This window comes from Pan troglodytes, chromosome 4, assembly GCF_028858775.2.
Source record: "Pan troglodytes isolate AG18354 chromosome 4, NHGRI_mPanTro3-v2.0_pri, whole genome shotgun sequence".
Classification (NCBI taxonomy): Eukaryota; Metazoa; Chordata; class Mammalia; order Primates; family Hominidae; genus Pan; species Pan troglodytes.
Genome location: NC_072402.2, coordinates 118,533,475 through 118,550,165, shown reverse-complemented (window position 1 = coordinate 118,550,165; position 16,691 = coordinate 118,533,475). Strand labels below are relative to the sequence as shown.

Sequence of the window (16,691 nt, the reverse complement as noted above, 5' to 3'; positions counted from 1 at the left end):
TGCCATAATGGGTTCTATTTTTTCACTTCTAAATCTCAAATATTTCGATTGATGTAGTTGTTTTATAAATTCATAGCTGGCAAAAGACTAAAGAAAGTATATGACTGTGGTTAGGCAAGTGCTTATAACTGTGGAGACCTGCATTTTCTGTGGAACCCATGGATCTCCTTTACATAATTACTTTTAAATTTTGAGTGTTTTTGTTTCCTCAATCAAAGCCTCAGGAATACCTGAATACTTTGACTATCCTCAATAAACAATCACTTCTTTAGACATGCCCAAACCAAAAAGTATGAGGGATGCTTTCATAGAACCAGCATAAAATGTGCCCCGAAATGTTAAGTACTTGTTGAGTAAATACAATGATATACTACTTTAGTGTTCCTTTTTCCAAAAAACAAGCGATAAAAACACCATACTAAAATGTGCACAAATCAGTTATTGATAAAATATATCTACCAATACATTAAACTATCATGATGGAGTGTGAATGCCCATAGTTACAATTTCCCTTACAATCCCTTTTGTCACCTATAAAGTGTATTGTGCCTTATGAACCAGAACTGCAGTGTGATGAGCTGTTCACAACAGGAGATACGAGTCTCACCAACTGACCACTCTTGTGCACATATTTACAGAAAGGAATAAACATTAGTGTAGTAGAATCCTCGAAGATTAAATGTGCATATGCTGTGACTCGACTTTATCAATTTGCTCTTGAAAATACACGCTGAAAATTTTATTTTCTCATGTTTGCATATAATTTAATGCCTGAAATCCTCAATATTCAAACTAGTGCATGATGAATTAGTGTCACATTTTGGAAGTCTTGCGGCAGAGTTAGATGGTTGTGTATACCATCATTTATTTTCTGCAGCTTCTTTAGTGTCAGAATGCCAACTTCATTCAACATGGCCAGCCAAAAGACTAAATTCCTTAATTCTCCTTGTGCTTCAGATTTGAGCAATGCCAAACATACCAAAATACTGTATGAGTAGTTTTCAGTAAGTTTTCTTTAAAAGAAGGAAATAGCTGTCTCCTCATCCTACTGCCTGGAACATGCATACAATGTCTGGAGTTCCATCTACTGTTGTGCATCATGAGGAAAAACGTTATAGTTTAAGGATGTCAGAGCAGAAAGTTGAAAGAAGCCTGATTCCTGATGATTTCATAGAGTTTCCTTTTCAGGTATAAACAGACACTTATTTATTATTTTAAGTTTTCTGGCAAACATAGGCAAACACAATTTAACGCAAGTTAGTTTCAACACATTTTTTATATATGTTTATTGTAAGTCTATCTGCAGTTGCTGAAGTCATTATGAATTAATACAGGCCTACTGAATAAACTTTTTATCTCCATTGAGTATTATATCCTATAAAAGTTTGAAAATGCTTCCAAGGCCATTCTTAATTTTTTAATTTAGAATTTTGCTCTCTTTGGTATAGACATACCTCAAAGATGTTGCTGGTTCCAGGCCATTGCATGAAGTGAATATCTCAACAAAGCCAGTCACACAATTTTATTTTGTTTGTCAGTACATATAAAAGTTATTTTTATAATATACTATGGTCCATTAATTGTGCTATAGCATGTCTAAAAAATATATATATGAATTTAAAAGTACTTTATTAATAAGAAGTGCTAACAATCATCTGAGCTTTCATGAGTCATCTTTTTGCTGGTGGAGGATATTGTCTCTATGTTGAGGGCCTTGCTCTGGATTAGATTTTGGCTTAAGGGAATGTTGTGGATGGTTTGATCTTCTATCTAGACCACTCGAACTTTCTCCATGTCAGCAATAAGGCTGCTTCACTTTTTTGTTTTATCATTTGTGTTTTTACTAGAGCAGTTTTAATTTTCTTCAAGAACATTTCCTTTGCATTCACAACTTGGCAAACAATTTGGCACAAGAAGTCTAGCTTTCAGCCTATCTCAGCTCTCAATATGCCTTCCTCACCAAACTTAACCATTTCTAGCCTTTGATTTAAAATGAGAAACATGCAACTCTTTCTTTCATTAAACACTTAGGGGACATTGTAGGGTTTTTAATTGGCCTAATTTCAATATTCTTGTGTCTTAGGGAATAGGGAGGCCTAAGGACAGAAGAGAAATAGGGGAACGGCTGCTTGATGAAACAGTCAAAACACACACATTTATTGATTAAGTTCGCCATCTTATATGGGCGTCGTCCTTGGCACCCAAAAACAATTACAACAGTAACATCAAAAATCACATATTACCATAACACATATAATAATATGAATATCAATATAATAATGATGCATATGCTTGAAATAGCGTAAGAATTACCAAAACATGACATAGAGACACAAAGTAAATGCATGCTGTTGGAACATGATGCTGATAGACTTGCCCCATATAGGCCACAAACCTTCAATTTGTAAAAACCACAACATCTGTCTGAAGCACAACAAAGCAAAGCACAATAATATGAGTCATGATTGTATTCATTTTGAGCCTCTTTTTCTTATAGTTTATACTCAGTCAGATATATTTTAACCTATTGTTTCAAATATGTAACTTTCTGCATCTCTTTGTTTTGGCAGTGCAAGTAAATCTTTCCTGTTGATGAGTGAGAGAGATTATAGTGGACTTGGTGGTGGGAGGAAAATGTCATCTTAGTCTTTTCAGGAGTTAAACATACCTACATTTGTTGTACTGGATACATTCAGCACATAACCACATTCTATAAACAAGGAACCACGTATATTATACAATGGTGGTCCCACAAGGTAATACCACATTTTCAATGTATCTTTTCTATGTTTAGGTATGTTTAGATTCACAATTATCATTGTGTTACCACTGCTTACAGTATTCAATACAGTAATTTGTTGTACAGGTTTGTGCCCTGCAAGCAAAATAGGCTATAGCATCTAGGTTCATGTAAGTACATTATATGATGTTAGAACAATAATGAAATCACCTAACTCCTCATTTTTCAGAAAGTATCCCTGTTTTTAAGCAATACATGACTATAGTTCTGTCATTTCTGCATACTTAACTGTTTTTACCCTTCTTATTGTTTTACTCTTCGTTCTGTTTTATTCTTTATATTGTTTTTACTCTTCATATTTTTTGTTTCTTTACCTAGGATGTAGATAGGTAAGATCTGATTTCCATCTAACCAGTCTTCTCTGCACTACTCTCTTTTTTCTCTTTGCACAACTCTAGATTTTTTCAGGTCTTCTGATGTCTTACCTTCTTCTTCCTCTTGGCAGTGCTTTGCACATGATTTTTCCCTTTTTATCCACTAGTCACCCTTCAGATCTCAGTTCAAAGCTTTCTCTACCCACTGGGTTAGAGCCACTGGACATGTGATATCTCCAAACCATATACCTTTTTTTTTTCTTTTTATTTTATTTTTTTCTGAGGCAGGGTCTTAATCTTTTCAGGAGTTAAACATACCTACATTTGTTGTACTGGATACATTCAGCACATAACCACATTCCATTAACAAGGAACCACGTATATTATACAATGGTGGTCCCACAAGGTTATACCATATTGTCACTGTGTCTTTTATATGTTTAGGTATGTTTAGATACACAACTTCTGAAAGTCTTGCTCTGTCATCTGGGCTGGAGTGCAGTGGCACAATCTTGGTTCGCTGCAAACTCCTTCTCCTGGGCTCAAGCCATCCTCCCACCTCAGCTAACCAAGTAGCTGGAACTACAGGCACTCACCACCGTAGCCACCTAATTTTTTATTTTTTGTAGAGACAGGATTTCACCGTGTTGTCCAGATTGGTCTCGAACTCCTAAGCTCAAGTGATCACCCTGGCCTCGGCCTCTCGAAGTTCTGGATTAACAGGCGTGAGCCACCACACCCAGCCCACATACTTTTCTTTATAGAATTTAGCATATTGTAATTTTTTTGTTAACGTGTAATTAAATGTTTAATGTAGTTCTCTCCAACTAGATTTTAGACTCTATTAAAATAGAGTCTATGTATTTTTTCTCACCCTTTTGTTCCTAATGACCTGCATAATTCATGTCCCATAGTGAGCACTCAGTAAATAAGCAAGATTATCTTACCTAAGTAAACATAATAATTATGTGAATAGGGGCCAGCAAGGAGAGACTTGCATGTTATGTGTAAGACACCAGCACTCTAAAAGAAAATGTTAGGAAGTGAAGATTATCTACATTGGCATTTCGAGATAAAAATGAAACCTGTTAAGTAGTACTTCTCAGTGGGAACTGGCAATTGTTTAATAGATTTTGTAAAAGTAATATTGACTTGTGAGAATAGCAGGTTTAAAAGTTGAAGATGAAAGAAGAAACAGTGATGGACAAGTGAAATAACTAAGAAAGTAAATATAATCAAAACTTAAGAGAAAAAACAAACTAAATTCAAAGAAAATTTTAGACACTTTTTCTAGTCTGGCCACCTCCAGTCTCTAACTCACTTTGTAAACTACTACTGGAGTTATCCTGCTGAAGAGCAGGCCTGATCATTTCACATATTTGCAGTCTTTTAGACATTCGCGAGAGAGTACAGCTGGTAAAGTGCTGCTTATCACTGAGTATATGCACAAAATAAAGAACTATATTTTTTATCACATATGCTTGATTAATTTTATTGTCAAATATTTTTGGGAAAGTTGGCTTTCCTATTTATAAGTTCAAATAATTTACAGATTCAAGCAATCAGCATGGATTGCTTCATGGATGAGTTCAGGCATCTATACTTCAATGCCCATCATCTCACAGGAACTGGCAATTTGATTCCTTGCTTGATTATTTTAATGTACAATATATTAGTTTTCAGAGGTTCAAATCATGCAAAATAAACTAATTTTCTTCATTACATTGCAAGGTATTCTAAGTACCAGGAGATATTGCAGAGTGTAAACCAATTTAAGTGTACAGAACAACATGTTGGGAGTTTGATTTTATATCATAGTTTGGGAATAAGCCTAATGACCTATTCTTTTAATTGTTATAAGCAATTTGTTTGAATTGTACACTACAAACAGCTCTTTTTGATTGAGTTCCATTTTTGCTCCAGTATGATTACCTACTCATAGGTAGATGATAGATGATAGATAGATAGATAGATAGATAGATAGATAGATAGATAGATAGATGATAGATGGATAGATAGATAAATGGATAGATAGATAGATGATAGAAGTTCTTAGCAGACTTCTGGATAACAATAATGAGAACACTTTAGGTAGGATTAGTGACCTTTTTTTAAAATCTAATTATTACGTTCTGAACATAATTCCAGAAACAAAACTTAGAAAAAATCCTTACTGATGCAATACCTGAGCTTTCTGTTTTCTAGCAATGTTCCCTTGTATTAAAATTAATTCTCAATAGTTATAACTATAATATTAAAATAGCCCTTCACAAGAAAGTCATAGTGAAAAATATACCATGTTTTTCAGAGCTCAGAAAACAGAAAGCACAATTTTATACTACAAAAATACTTGAAATATCAATCTTCCATTAGTTCTGAATTAATATGACAAAAGCTTGCCAATGAACCAAAAGAAACTTGTTTTCTTGGTAATGAAAACCAAATCAAATAAGCAACTACAAACAATACAAACAACAGATTTATTTAGAAAAATAAACTGAAAATGCTGTTTGGCTATAAAAACTGTTATATGCCAAATACAAATTACAAATGACTTTTTAATTAAGAGAACAAATAGATGTTCAACACAAATGCTTAGTGTGCATTTCACTGTATTTGACTTCTTGGTTGTTAATGATATCAAATGATCTTCATTAAAAACTTTGGATCCCTTTTGGATTCATTTGACCACACTGATGCTTTTTCATTGTTATTCTGTAGATGTTTTTAAATTTGTTTTAAAATCAAATCCATTTTTTATTAGATAACTGATTTTTTTTTGAAAGAAGAAAAATCAATGTCTTGAGAATTCTTACATTTTTCCATTTTGGATTCCTGCAAGAAACTGCTTGCTGTGGTCTCAAAACTCATGGGACCATCTGTGCAAATAACAGCACACATCATTACCCTGAATGGAAGTGACAGTGCAAATATTAGAAGTTCACTGAGAAGTAATCAGTAAGAACTGACTTCCCTCCTCTTCCAACCAATATAGCGTGAAGGACTGAATGTGAAAATTTTTCAAGCAATTGACAACAATGCTATTATCTCAGTATGGCTTTGAGGCTATACACAAGATGGCAAACATTCTCTGTCTGCAAACAGCAACATTCGTCCTAAGACTGTGCATTGCTGCAATGTTTCTCTGTTCATTCAGTTTTCTTTTTGTCTGCATATTTTGAAATGATGTGTAATTCTGGCTACAGGTACCTCATCTCTCTATACTTTAACCTTCCCAAATGATAAATCAGTTTATAATATACTGGTTTAATTGCTTAATATTAATTTTGTTGGTATCACATCTGGGAACAGTTTATTTCCATAGTGAAACAAGATGAGTTGGTTTGGGGTTTATGTTTTGTTGGCTTCTTGTTTAGTCCTTTCCATTTATTTATTTTATGTTCATGGTAATTTCTGAGTGAAGAGATTTAAGGCTGTGGCTTTTCTTTACCCCCAAGGCTCTGCTCATGGCTGTCAGATAGAGGAAGATGATTTTATGCAGACTCTATCAGCGATCATTTGTGCTCCAAGGTTGAGGGATTTGCTGCTTTGAGATGGTCAGGCTTCTGGTTACTTTAGAAATAGATCTGTCCTCAGGAAGTCATAAAGATGAATCTGAAGTGAGAAAAACGAATTGACATGCCCCCAAGTAAAGGTATTCCTTCCAACCTGAAGTAGCTGTCAGAAGAAGGAAAACAAAATACAAATATGATCAGTTTAAACAGTATGGTTTAACAAAAACACACAAAGATTATTAAAAATGAAGCAATCATTTGCTAATAATAATCTTAGATTATTTACATTGTCAAGCATTTTATTTTAAATGTCTAAACACAGTTTAAATAAAGATTCCATTTAAATTGTATATATTATTTTATAACAGTTATCAAAATTTAAGTACAGTAGTATGATTATACCTAAATTAAAAGATCTTCCCTTATTCCTAACAGTGTTTAGAACGTCAGATAAATTTGTCATTAAGTATAATAAGTTCTCAAAATAGTTAAGAAATGCTTTTCCATTGAGGTAGATCTTTCATTTGAAATAATAACCACAAAGTGCATTTTCACAACACTGTATAATGTAAGAATGATGTAATTTTTATTGCAATCTATACAGTTTAAACTTATTACCAGATTAAAAAAGGGATATTTTTCCTTGATATAGCAGAGAATTAGCCATATAATTAATCTTCCTTCACTTTAGGAATATCTGCAATACTTTGAAATAAGTACATTAAAATAAATTATATCCATATCTCTAATTTGATTCTTTTTGGAAAACAAAAAGAAATGCCACAATTATCACCCTGACAACCCAACATGAGACATGTTTAGCACCACTTAATGTGGAGTGTGTCTGTGGTCTTCTATTTAAGTTAAGATGTAATAAAGAATATTGATGCTTACACTCACAATAATAGGTTCAGAATGTTATTACTATAAATCTAGTATAATGATTAATTGATTTATAAGTTATCAGAAAAGTCAGAGACAGAGGAATGCCTTTAAGTGTATTTTTTAAATCTTAAAGTCCATCTGAGAACCCCCTGTTTTAACCCTTTCATTTGGGGTTAGGCATACCCCAACTTATTTGTACAGGAAAGTGGAAAAGCCTGTTTGGAACTGGCCTAACTTTATATAATCCCAGCAGCATTGCTTGCCTCTATTGGTGCCATTTTTGTATCATCTAGAAATATAAGTCTCTATGTATGTTAAGGAAACCAGCACTCAAGCTGTTATTAATGAACAAGCAATAGTCCCACAATAATATTTTTGTTTTACTATTAAATAAAAATCTTAAATAGTATGAAAAACACACAAAGCCGACTTTCCACAAATGTGTGGGTACATAATTCATGGATTTGAAACAAAGATAATTAAATGTGCCAATTATATTTTTAACGGTTATGTAATATGGGAGTCTTCAGCAGCCTTTGATAAGCTGCTACAGCTTATTAAAACTTCAATCTATTATTTGTTTAAAAATATTGATGCATCACCTACTGTGGTCTACTCTAGAGTCCATGGATACAAAAAACTTATTTCTTGCTCTCCAAGGAGATTAGTATCTGAAAGCTAAAAAAGCAAACATTCATAGTAAAAAATTGGTGCCACAATATATGTAAATATAAAATGTTAGAATGAACACGGCGGTAGTGAGCCTACAAAAGGTGGCATTTGAATTGAAATTTAAGGGATAGGTTGGAATTTTCAAAAATAGTAAAATGTTACTAGTTATGAAATAAGGGTATTTCAAGCAGAGGGAGAAACATGATCAAAGGCATAGAAGCAAGAGAGAGAGTAAGACCTTTAATGTTGTATAGCATAAAATTATAAAGAGAAAATATAAGTTTCTGAAGAGCTTGACAGAGGACAGGGTGTCCTTTTATACTATGTAAAAGTAGATATTTATGCTAATGGTACTGGAAAATGTTGAAAAATTTTGATGAGGAGGGTGCCTGGAAGAAGTGTGGAAAGTACAATGGAGGAGGAGGAAGTAACTTATGCTCCATATTTTCAGTAAAGACATGGCGAAGACACCGGCTGAAAGCAATTAACTATGAGTACAGTTGCAGATGCTTTCTTAATGGTAAATTGAAGTGAGCAAACTAACCCATTCCTTCTTACTAAATTAAGAGAGCGTTTTATTCAATTACCATCCATTCAAGATAAGAGCAAACATTATTACAGGCGTTTCTTGTTCCACCAAATTTTTAGGTATCTTATGGAAGCGGATATTTGCCTCTCAGCCCTCAGTGGCCATACGTTAAAAGTAGAAAACAAAATCATCTTACCAGTAGAAGTCCATATCTCCTGATTAGATTCTAAGATTGGATATTAAAGGAATGTATTTAAATATCACTGAATTTTGAAGATTTGTTACATATATCCAGGCTTCTCACTGGATGGTATGAGATACCACATTTGATCCATTACCTCAGACCCACTAAACAAAGCCTCAAATTGCTTTTCATGTATAATTTTGCCTATGAAATAATTTTATGAACTTCCATTATTATTGGTTATAAAATACACAAATTTTTAAACCTCCACATTCTTTTTTGCATGTTTACTTCAAATATAGAGACATAATATACCATCACTGTTATACAAGTTAAATAAGTCTACTCCACATTGAAATAATAAAAAATAAATGATCAACAAAAAGATCTTGTACAATCAAAAATGAATTGAAGCATTCTCTATGGAAATGCCTTCTGACTCATTCTTCATATCAACGGGTTAATTGCTCTATTCTGTTTGAAATGACTTTGCTTAAAACCATATAAGATTTACTCACTTTTTGGATGGAATAGGTCAAAGTTTTCAAGCACTTCAAGGGTCATTTTCTCATTCTTGTAAATGTTTTGAGGCCCAAATGCAATATGCAAAATGTGAATGATGCTAGATAATTTTTAGTCTTGAAGCATTAAATGTCAAGTTAATTAATTTATGTAAGTAACATATTAAGTGACTGAGAACATTTCTATGCAGTAAGGGCAGTATGATTTAAAAATGCCAAAGACAGCAAGCAAAGCTAAGGAAATGCTAAAAATAATACAAAAAATTTTTCTAAATAGACATGTCTCATAATTATATATTTATTTGCATTTTGGTAAAATTTTTATAATTTTCTTCTTTATAATCTATATTTATATATTTTAATTACACACATTTTTGTATATTATAGTTTTGAAATATATTTTATAAAATATATATAATACTTAATTTAAAATATTTAATATATATAATATACAATTTAAAATATTTTAAACTATAGGACAATGTGTCATGTGTCTGTTGCATTATAAGAAGTAGTAACTGTTAAGAGACCAAAATCATGTTAAAGAAAATCTGTCTTATTTCTCCTGACTGTTAAAAGCAGCCCTCCGAAACCAGATACAGTTTATCCACTCTGATTTATTCTTATTATAGGCAATGTTGTCTAGTAATATGGCTGGTTTCCATGAAAATAAAACTTGAAAGTTAACCCAGGGTAATTTTTATTTTTATGGAAAAGAAGAATATGTTTTGCTATCCCTCTATTCACATTAAGAAACAGAAATATTTGGGAATTTAGATTACCAAACAGACAAGATTTTGTGACTCATAAAACAATAAAATTCAACATAACAGGTATGCCTTTAACCCAAGAAACCAAAAAAAAAAAATAACAAAAGCTTTCTTCCACAAACTATGAAATACTAATGAAAATTTAAAAATTAATAAAAACTAGCAAAGCTACAAAAAATGAAAAACTTGATTTTTTAAAATCATCTTTTTTTTGAAAAGAATGACTAAAATATATATATTGCCATGGAAGAATAAAAAGAAAAACATAAAGAAAAAGCAAATGGGTAACTTTAGAAATCAGGAAAAAAGAGCATTTAAGAGACTTCTAGGCCAGGCGCGGTAGCTCACATCTGTAATCCCAGCACTTTGGAAGTCCGAGGCGGACGGATCACAGGTCAGGAGTTCGAGACCAGCCTGCCCAATATGGTGAAACCCTGCCTCTACTAAAAATACAAAAACTAGCCAGGCACGGTAGCAGGTCCTGTAGTCCCAGCTACTGAGGAGGCTGAGGCAGGAGAATTGCTTGAACCTGGAAGGCGGAAGTTGCAGTGAGCTGAGATCGCGCCACTGCACTCCAGCCTGGGTGACAGAGAAAGACTCTGTCTCAAAAAAAAAAAAAAAAAAAAAAAGAACACACCCACACAGAGAGACTTCTATGTGTACAAGTAAATCAAATAATCTGATAGAAAAATATGAATTACTAACTTTGCCTTAGGAAACATTTAAACAATCAATACCAACAAAAGAAAATGAAAGGCAGTCAAAGCTTTCCCACTGAAATAAGGCGTCATGATGAGATGAGCTTTCTTGATGCTGGGCATTCTTGTAATTGGTCATGTTCTTTGCTTATGGGCTGTTATAAAAGATACTGATTCCTATTTGGGACCTAAGTGTAAGCCAGGATAACTCTCATACCCACGTATGGTCTCCATCTTTCATACTTGTCACTTTGCAGAGTTAGAAAAAGGTTGTAGCCCTAGACACTTGTCAAAACTCTCATGGAAAAAAAATAACCAATACTGCCTTACTGGCAAGCTTTGTTTATGATATTTGTATTATTCTAATGAAGCCATTAGCAAGTGTGGCCTACTGTAGTCAAGTGAGATTGTTCAGTTGAGCCTACAACTACTGGATGTTATACACAGGGAGAGATTCCTTTTATTTGCACTTATCAAAATGTTACTGGTTTCATCTAATAGCAGCGGGTGGTCAGGTGAGGTGTGGAGTAGCCTGTGTAGCACCTGCAACTAGTTACATAGTTTAAAGATACACCTAACACCTGAGAACCATTAGGATGGTGCCATGGATATTCCTCTCCTGGTCATAATGAGCCCATGGTTTTGTGATTCTAAGAGAAGAGAGAATTTTGAATAAGATGTTCAATGTCATTCTTCTAGGAAGAATTAGCAAAAAATGTAAAACGTGCTGTAATAGAGAGTTGAGCAAAAGTTTCCTTGAGACCTGGGAAAAAAGTTTCAAAGAGCTTTCATGGATAAAAATTATATTTAATCTAGCTCTTAAGACAGGTATTTCTTCTTTGAGAAATGTCTACTCCGATCTCTTGCCCATTTTTATTCAGATTTTTTTGCTATTGAGTTTTTTGAGTTTCTTACATATTCTGGTTATTGAGTTCCTTATAGATTATTGTGAGTTGAATAGTTTGCAAATATTTTCTCCCATTCTATAGGTTGTCTCTTTGCCAACAGGCATATACAAAATAAGCTCAACATATATAATCATCAGAGAAATGCAAATTAAAACCACAATGAGATATCATTTCACTCCAGTTAAAAATGGCTTTTATAAAATAGAGAAAATAACAAATGCTAGCAAAGATGTAGATAAAGTTAAGCTCGTACACTGTTGGTAGGAATGTAAATTGGTATAGACATTATGAAAAATAGTATGAAGAATCCTCAAAAAAATAAAAGTAGAACTACCACATGATCCAGCAATTCCACTGCTGGGTATATAGATCCAAAAGAAAGAAATTCAGTATATTAAGAGATATCTGTACTCCCATGTTTATTGCAGCACTACTCACAATAGCCAAGATATGAAATAAATATAAATGTCCATCAACCAATGAATGGATAAGAAAAAGTGGAACATATATAAAATGAAATATTATTCAGCCATAAAGTAGAAAGATATCCTTTGTAATTACATGGTTGGAACTGGAGGACATTATGTCAAGTGAAATAAGCCAGCCACAGGAAGACAAATACACATGTTCTCATTCATAGGTGGGAGCTTAAAAAATTATCTTATGAAGGTGGAAAGTAGAATGATGATTACCAGAGGCTGGTACAGGTAGTGGGAATGGGGGGGAAAAGGGGTTGGTAAATGGGTACAAAAATTCAGTTAGATTGTAAGAATAAGATCTAGTGTTTGGTAGCACAGTAGAGTGACTATAGTTAACAATAAATTATTGTATATTTCCAAATAACTAGAGAGGGTTTGGAATGTTCCCAACACAAAAACATGATAAATGTTTTAGGTGGTGGGTGTCCAGATACCTTAATTTGAGCATAATACATTGTACACTTCTATCAAAATATTTCACATACCCCTTAAATGCATACAACTATTATGTACTCATAAAAATTAAAACAATTTAAATTTTTTTAAAAGATAGATAGGCAGCATATTACCAGTTTGAAAAAAGAAAGTTGAGGGAAGCATCCTAGGTAGACAGAGAAAATGATCTCAATGCAGTTTTTAAAACATGATGCCATTCTACCTATCTAGTACGTTCTACATTCTGCCCATGTATCAGTTCTAAGTTTTGAGAAGTTTGTTTTGGCTATTATATGGATATATATAGAATTAAACACCAATGATTGAATTAGAAAAAGTCATTTATGGGTGCACTTCATTGTAATCTTTAAGTCTGATTAAATAGCTGCTTTAGAAAAATATTTCATTTCATGCTTCGCAAACTATGAATACTGAGTAAATCACATTGAAAATGATTATTGTAATGTGAAGAAAATGATATTACTAATTCTATCATTGGTTCTAATTTAACACAAATAATTCTTTCTTATGAATTATATATGACATTTTCTAAAATGCGATTGTGATTCTGATGGCTGCACCTGTTTTCCTGAGTCTGAGAGCAGTGCGAGCACTGCCTAAGGAATCTGTACATCCACCAGCAAGACATACTGCATGAACTTTGAGTAAGTTCTTCTCATATTGAGGATATTTAGTAAGTATGCATCTGCCTGACAAGCAACAACTTAGATGACAATTTAAATCTTTAAGATTAGATGGTCATTTTCTAAAGTAAGCACCTGATACCCTGAAATATAATGCACTTCAGAATTGCCCTTCTCATCTGAACTGGTGGGTTCAGACAGTTATATACATTAACATTAGTTCCAAATTACCAGGACCAGCCACAAAATTTGCAGGGCCCAAAGAAAAATAAAATTCAGGGCTCTGTTTGAAAAAGCAGGATAAAAGCTCTTTCTTTCTCATCCAGTCTCTCTAGATTTACCACTTAATGCCTGTTCCACTGGACACAGGGATGCTTACAGAGTGAACACAGACCTTCACAATCCCTGGAGCCCTACCTTTTAACTTATGACTGCAGTGCTTTGGTCCCCACTGAGATAGAGGGAAGCAGCATATGGGAGGGAAAATAGGTAGCCAGTAACTCATCCAGGGAAATGTGGAACCAACCCCGAGGGGAAGCGCTGAGATCCTAGTCACATGTCATTGTCCGATCAGGCTTCACTTTTAAAACACAAATTGAAAGATAAAACAATTAAAATCATCAAGATGGTGACTGTAGACCTCAATAAAACCCCAAGTGCCATGGGGTGCAGTTATGAAGGTGGGCTGCATGTATGGAGGGATTGTGGTTTTGGAGGTGGGTACTTCTGAACACTGAGCACAGGGGCCTGTGCAAATGCACTGGTCACACACTTATGAAGCTGATCCTGCAAGTCTGTCACAAATAGATGCTTTAATCTGTCCCACTCCAAACTTTTACATTAAAGTCCAAAATAACACCAACCACACACTCAGTTTAGATTGGTATTATGGTTTATTGTGGGTGTTTTTTCATTCAAGAGTCACTACAGAAGAACAATGTGCATGAAAGAAAAGTAGTAACATGAACAATAGTAGAAAGAATGCATTGAACTATTTATATGCCAAATCACTGTTTTTATTAGTAAATTACAAATACCCACTTGTTAAAGTTTTTGCAATTTTACCTAGAAAAATAGAATTTTTATCAATTCTTGCAACCTTTTCCCTTTAAAATTAGGACATAATTTGTAAGGTCTATCTACAATATTCAAATACTTGAAAAATGAATTTGGTGAAATTCCCTAAGAAAATAAGCTATAGGTATTAATGAAGATATAGAAGCTCTGTTGTCCATGAAACATCAGTATTCACACAAGAAAAAAAACTGCTTTTATTACTATCTGAAACTGTATCTCTTTTCACATATGTATATTGACGGGGTTGAGAACATGCTACTCCAAAATATGGCTCCTTGGCATACTGGGTATTTTAAGCTTAAGAAATTTGAGAAAACCACAGAAGCAGGAAGGTGTCCCTGACCTTCTCCTGATCTTCTCCCTGAAGCAGATCATAAAATCCTTACGTGAGAGATGCCTCCCATACACCAAGGAAAGGAGAACTTACCTCTGAAGACAAAACATCACAGAGAAGAATCTGAACAGGCTTTGCTCTGTTTCCTCTAGTTTATTACCATTAGATCATATTTTTTTATTCACTCATGCGTCTCCAAAAGCATTCCCATTTTCATCAAAACTAGCATAAAAATACCCAGGTCTACCCGTTTCTTCTGGTCTTCTTTTCTTTATAAATGCTTCTATGTCACATAAAACTTATATTTTAAAAATTTGTATGTTTTTCTCTTCTTAATCTCGTTAGTCTTGTTAGTCTTGTTTCAGAAGCTTCAGCTATGAATCTAAGAAAGGGCATAGAAAAGAATATTTTCCTATGATATGCCCATGTAGAATATCATCAGTTTGAAAAAAAATTGTCAATTATTTTGCCAATTAATTCAATTCAGTTGAAATAAATGTTAACATAATATTTAATAATTATGGAAATTAGATACATAGATATTTCTGAGATGGAGTCTCGCTCTGTTGCCAGGCTGGAGGGCAGTGGCACGATCTAGGCTCACTGCAACTTCCGCCTTCGAAGTTCAAGCAATTCTCCTGCCTCAGCCTCTGTACTACTGTACTGTACTCTGTACTGTACTCTGTACTCAGCTACTGTAATCCCAGTAGCTGGGATTACAGGTGCCTGCCACCACGCCCAACTAATTTTTGTAATTTTAGTAGCGATGGGGTTTCACCATGTTGGCCAGGATGCTCTCGATCTCCTGACCTCGCGATTCCCCCGCCTCGGCCTCCCAGAGCGCTGGGATTACAGGCTTGAGCCCGCCCGGCTGGAAATTATATTTCATGAAGGATGTCATTAAGGTTACTACGATATAGTAACTTTTTAAGATACTGAAAATATCCTTATACAATTATTCGATATGTGTATTGTAAAAAAACGTTGAAAAGCTTATCTTAGAAGCCTAGCTCAGACTTAATTTGGGATTTTTTGTCAACCTTTTGAAAAAATTGTAATATTATTATATACATTTTAGGATTAAATATCAAAGTCAAATTCTAGCACAGAAAAGGAGTAAATGATGTAAAACGAAAATGTTTTTCTGTCTCTTACATCCAAGTTGAAAATATTATCATGAAAAATGTTTTCTAGAAATCCCTTTCTACCGCCTGTTATGGGCACAAATAAACAATTAAATTAGTTAAGATCACCACCAGCTTCTTATAATTAAGTGTAAATTCCAATCACTTACACAGTACTCCTTCTACAGGAATTAAGCAATATTAATTAAATCATTTATTTATTTTATGTGCAATTCTATAGTACTTCCTTAGTTAAAGGCTAACATTGAACTTTTTATATAAATTGGTTAATTAGCAAATGCTGATGAACTCTAAATACAGTGCCTGGTAGGATGTGATGTTTTTGGAGTCTGGGGCTCATAATTAAGTTCCATCCCATGGTAGGTCTGAGAATCTGTACAAGAAAGTTTTTGAGACTCAGTTTTCCTTTCTGTAAACAACAACAACAAAAAGGATAGACATTAATATCTAGCTCCCAAGGTTGATGACAAAAGTAAATGAGAGCATAGGTAAAAAAGAATTTGCAATGTTCATTTATTTCCCCTTTATAAAGAGACATAAACAGTCAACAGATATAAATTTTTGTAGATCACTCCACAGGAATGCTGAACAAGCTACCCAAGAGCTTGATTCTTGAAAAGGACCCAAGGCTAGTTGGCACACCTCGATGGGAGAGCTGTCATACACCCTGAGTCCAATCTCTGACAACTGAAGGAGGTCGCAGTAGCAGATATGCCAAGAAATGAAACTAGAATCAAAGTAACTCTCTTGCTTTTTCCTTTGCTGTTATTAAGAATATCAG

General features: G+C 33.8%; 1 protein-coding gene across 2 annotated transcripts in view; it reads right to left on the bottom strand.

Annotated features, from left to right (window-relative positions):
• Window positions 1–1,285: 1,285 nt before the first annotated feature.
• The window catches only part of PRR16 (proline rich 16), a 388,847-nt gene continuing 373,441 nt past the window's right edge, over window positions 1,286–16,691 (bottom strand). Inside the window, exon 4 of one of the 2 annotated variants that reach the window (XR_008548073.2) lies at window positions 1,286–6,792. The gene's annotated coding sequence lies outside the window, so the exon portion shown is untranslated. The remainder of the gene's footprint in view (window positions 6,793–16,691) is intronic. The other variant, XR_010156987.1, reaches the window with a different exon arrangement.